The sequence below is a fragment of the Macrobrachium nipponense genome, chromosome 30 (assembly GCF_015104395.2).
Source record: "Macrobrachium nipponense isolate FS-2020 chromosome 30, ASM1510439v2, whole genome shotgun sequence".
In the NCBI taxonomy this organism is placed as follows: Eukaryota; Metazoa; Arthropoda; class Malacostraca; order Decapoda; family Palaemonidae; genus Macrobrachium; species Macrobrachium nipponense.
Genome location: NC_087218.1, coordinates 12,429,165 through 12,434,510, shown reverse-complemented (window position 1 = coordinate 12,434,510; position 5,346 = coordinate 12,429,165). Strand labels below are relative to the sequence as shown.

Here is a 5,346-nt window from a genome sequence, read left to right as displayed (position 1 = left end):
ACGAACGCCAAGCAATCATTTTTCCTAGCACACAGTAAGCCATAAATTTTCATTAGCATCTCTCTTCAACTAATGAAACTACCAAACAGTATAATAACCATTCATTTCTATTCTTTATTCTATCTTTACCTAATGGAGATACCGAGTTACTGACAGCTATAATGAAACATACGTATACGTAACGTAATATTAAAACAGAAGAAGAATTCTAAAAAATACGTATTTGTTGGCAGTCTGATTTATTTTATATTTTATGATATCTAATTCACAATTTTTTATTAAATGTATTGCATGTACTCATTTCAAATAATTATTAAGTAACCATTAACTATAATAAACAAACAAAAAAAAAGCTTCCAAACTTCTGTTTACATCCAGCACTTACGAGTATCGAACGATCGCCAAGCAATCACTTTACACAGTAAGCCATAAATTTTCATTATCTCTCTTCAACTACTGAAACTACCAAACAGTATAATAACTATTCATTTCTATTTTTTATTCGATCTTTACCTAATTTTTTTTTTTATTAAATGTATTGCATGAATAAGTTTTTCAATTTACAGCATCCTTCTACCAATAGAATACTTAAAGCACAAGGGGTAGATGCTGACCAATAGGAGAGCAGGACCTTATGGGGTGACTAGCATCAGGAACCGATGGGAGAGTGGGAGGATGGTGGGGAGTTTACTCAGTTGGATGCGCGGGAGTTTTAAAATTGTTCTCGGTGGTCCAGGCGAAACTCGGGACTTTACAGCACCAACCTTTCGTATCTTGAAAACTTTTCGTATGTAGAGCTGTAAAATTTTTCGTATTTGCTTTCGTATCTCGAGTTTTTCGTAAGTTGAGCCTTTCGTATGTCGAGGTACCACTGTATACTGTATTAACATATACTATAATTGGGCATTGTTTGACGCTGTACATGTGTGGTGCCATTTTGACAAGTGCCGAGAGGACTGGGAAATTTGGGAGAGTTACTCTGATCTTACATTTCCCCTGATACTGTCACTGAGAAATTGGAGATATTCAAGTGGGTAACACATGTACTGTACAGCAATTGTCTACAGCTAAATGGTATCAGAAGATAATTTACAAGTTTTGCAATAATTTGTTGCTCATGGGGCGATAAAAGTAATGAATAAAATTGCCAGTAACCTATATAAAATTTTTTTTAGTAATATCACTTAAGGAAATATTTATTTAGAAATAAAAACAGCCAAAAACTGTCAATAACTCAATTTTGATCATTCCTCAAAATTCTAAGATCGGCATGCCCCTTACATGACAGCAATTTTATTAAGCTACAGTAACTCTGAAATTTAAGCAAAAAACCGAGACCAGGAGAAACTGTTAATTCTCTACAGATAAAAAAATACTTCTTAGGTAAATTTTTATTCAATTAGCCCTTCAAATTAAAAAAGTACTGGGTTCTAGTTTTTGTATATACATACTAATGCTTAGTAATCAGTGAAAAAGAATCACTACCTAAATAATACAGTCATTCTGATTATAACTAAACCGAACGCAATATGAATTTCTGTTGTGTCCAAATGAAATCTACACACAAATCAAAAGATACACCTTACCATAACGAGAATGTAAAATCACATGTAAATCTTCTAAGTGGATACAGTATAATGCCTAAATATGAGAGAATTCACAAGAAAAACACTTACAACTAAGCTATGCCTGTAGTACATCTAGAAATAAGCTTTCAACCAATGAAGGCAGTCTATTCATGAATTTTGCCTTGCTAACAATAACTTTGAGATTAAGGTCTTGGTTCAATATCAAGACAGATAACAGTTAATTCAAGACTTGAAATAAAACACTTTATACAACTTGTTATGAACTGTATTGCTACCACTAACCTTCTGAGTTTATCAAACCAGTGTCCATTTCTTCTTCCTAATAAATGAGTGTCTGCCAGTATCATTACATGCAGTTGATTACCATTATCCTCTATGCTTTTGTCAGCAGAATTGGGATTTAACACAGGCCAATCACACTGTCAGGAACAAGAAAAATATACATTAACCTAGAGGTACCAGAAAATGTTTTAAGTGAATTTCAAAACATTCATTTTCCATATGTTATCTTGGAAATTTTATGAATAGATACTAAATATATCACTAAATAATTTATACTGGAAGTGGAAAGTAACCTTACCTGACCAATAACAACATAATAATGAAGGAATTCACAGTACACAAAAACTCCAACAATTGCTAGTGCCAACTTTCCTAAGAAATATACATTCAATAAAATCCTTGGTCGTTTCATCACCACTTTTTAAAATGTCATTTGTTGTTGCAAAACAGCTTATAGGTACCTGAAATATTTGAAAATATTTTAGCACTGCATAAAAAACAAACATCTTTTATAGCTTAACTATAAAGTGCTCTGGTTGGTGTGGTCCTGCAAATGCAGTTTCCTAATCTCAAATCAAGACTACTGATAATGTATTCATCAAGTATTCTCAGTTATCAGTAGTGTGAAAGAGCATAATAATATCATTAAAAATTTTGCCAAGAGACATCACAATGTGCATATATTCACATTAAATACCCAAAGAAAGCCATAATCTTGACATTGTCGTTTGTGCAAACCTAGGCTACGCTTCAGTAAGCTCACCTAGGTAATCCTACAGTTCAGGGATCCAAATTCATTGCATTGCATGAAATCGAGATCACCACACATTTTTGCCAAATTACCTATTTCTTGAATCAAGGAAAACAATGAGAAAAAAAACCCAAAGGGAATACAAGGGGAACGTAAATAAACAAAAGACGTCTTAGGGGATACCTAGCTGCAGACTCATAGAACTTAGAGATAATCTTAAATCTCTCCTTCTGTAAGCAGATAAACTGCTTGTTTTTTTCTGATTGGTCAAAATGTGGCTGCTGAAGAGCAAGGGCCCGTGCCCGGTTCCTACCTGGTTCCTAAGCGTTCACTCCTACCTAAGGTATCCGAGTGAGTTGCAGGGCTTTCTTCCATTTCTTTTCTCAAAACCTCTGTTTCTGTAAGCAGATAAATTGCTCATTTTTTTGCAAATATACCTCCGTTTGCACATCTATCGAAAGAAGATATCGAAATAGGAAAGAAAACTTTAACACAGAAAGGAGCAGTGAATGTGTACCCCTGAACTGTAGGATTACCAGAATGGTATTGGACCACCTAAACTAGGTATAGGATTACCTTAAGCTTGTTGATACACTGATAAAGATGGGCCACTTCTTCCTAAGTTATGGGTAGAGAATGTCAAACAATAAATTATGAATCCACCTGCATGAATGGCTGGACTATACGAAAATGTAGTGCACTGCTAGGATATGTTTTGTTTATACTTTGGAAGTTTGGTACCAGTGACAGCGGTTGTCACAAGTCAGGCCGCGTTCAGGTACTACTTCTCATGAAACAAAATCATTCTTTCGCTACTGGTCTCACTCGTAAAATAGCACTGAACTTGCTAGCGTTGTTGGTACGCTTCAAAATATACAGTATTCAAATATACCACAGTGATAGTTTAGTTCATATAATAAACATATTTTTCGTCAATGAATTTGCAAGTTAGCTTGGTTTAGTTAGCGACTATCATCATTAGATTACTGAACAAGCCCGCAAAAAGCTCCTTCATGTACAAACAATGAGGCTATTTCATGAAGAAAGATGGTGTTGCGTATGTAACGGCACTCCTTAATTTGATATAGCGATTGGGCAGGGCTGCACTGAATGTTTTTGATAATAGCATTTTTATTTTTAACAGCCTTTTCATCATATTACCATCATTTGTATAATTTTAATCTTTTTTCTTAAAGTTGCTGTCAATATTAAGTAATTGTTCGGAATCATCATAAACTTTGCATTTTCGCCTCCTTCAACCCAGTTGCATTTTTTGGCATTTCGTTTAAATTTTCACTGTTAATTGCATTTATAATCACGCTTTGAACTCTCCTCTGTTAACTTTATTAACTTTGTTTGGTTTTATGTACAGCCCTCCATGTTGATGCTTCCCTCTCTGGCGGGCCCTTATACGTTTTCAAAGTAAGGTGCTTCTTATATATATATATATATATATATATATATATATATATATATATATATATATATATATATATATATATATATAAGAATAATTCTTTTTATATTTATGCTTCAATATCGTAGCTCCTGCAGAATATGTCTTTTTTTTTCAAATTTGCTTACTTCTGTATGATCTTCACTTCAGACGGTACTTTGTTGCATAGTCTTTGAAGATTATTAGTCAAGGCCATGATCCGTATTATTTTTCGCCTTGACATTTCTTCTTTATATACTATGCATTTATTGTCATCATATGTTTTATGTTTAGTATCATTTCTACACCATAAAGTGTTGTTGGTACATTCATTGATTTGTGATTTTCGCCCATTTAGGGGAGACTTCCATTTTCATTTTAATGATCAGATAAGCTACTCTTCTCACATTTGCACAGACCAGTTCGCGCATAATGTGGGTCTCTTTTTCTTGCATTTATTCTCCATTCTCACTGATGAGACACATTTCACTTACTCTTTCACCTGTCCCAGTTGTCTTCCTTGCATTGCAATGGATGTCAGTTCCTGGCAGAATCCTATATTTCTTTACCACCTAAGGCACAATTCTCTTTGTCCTCTTCAGCCCTGTAGCCCTTCCCTTTTACTTTGGTCTCACAAGTACCTTAATATCCAGCTATCTTTTTCTAAGGCCTTTGAAGCCAGGCGAGAGCACGTAACTCTAAATACCATGTGGGCAACTAACATTCCCCAACTTGATTGTTTGTATGGTGCTTTTACGTTGCATAGAACCAGTGGTTAATCAGCAACGGAACCGACGGCTGTACGTGACTTCTGAACCACGTCGAGAGTGAACTTCTATCACCAGAAATACACATCTCTAACCCCTCAGTGGAATGCCCGAGAATCGAACTCGCGATCACCAAGGTGGTATGCCAACACCATACCGACCACGCCACTGAGGCGCTCCCAACTTGATTGGTGGATTTCTGTAGTACGTAGACATAAAGTTACAAGTTTTGAACTTGTGCAAATGTCATCTGGAAATACAACAGCGGATGGACTCAATTCGCAATGTCTTTTGTTTGTACTTAGTCAAATAAAAAAATATTCTTATATCAATCTGAGCCCTCATGACGTTAAGTAAGGGTCCATAGTCATTACTGTCAGATTAATCAATGTAAGCATCGTTATTACCATCAGAAATTGGAGGATCCTCAGTTCAATATGTAGAATCAGGGAAATTTTTTTTTACACGAAATGGTAGGCTGGGGTTCAAAACTGCTCCAATGAAGTTCGGTGCCTTGCAATC

At 35.1% G+C, this 5,346-nt stretch overlaps 1 long non-coding RNA gene across 1 annotated transcript; it reads right to left on the bottom strand.

Annotated features, from left to right (window-relative positions):
* Window positions 1–1,876: 1,876 nt before the first annotated feature.
* LOC135202013 (uncharacterized) lies at window positions 1,877–3,540 on the bottom strand. The gene is made up of 3 exons (XR_010311643.1): window positions 3,199–3,540; window positions 2,170–2,332; window positions 1,877–2,008 (listed from the first exon to the last, which is right to left on the bottom strand). It is a non-coding gene; the product is annotated as an uncharacterized LOC135202013 (long non-coding RNA).
* Window positions 3,541–5,346: the final 1,806 nt, after the last annotated feature.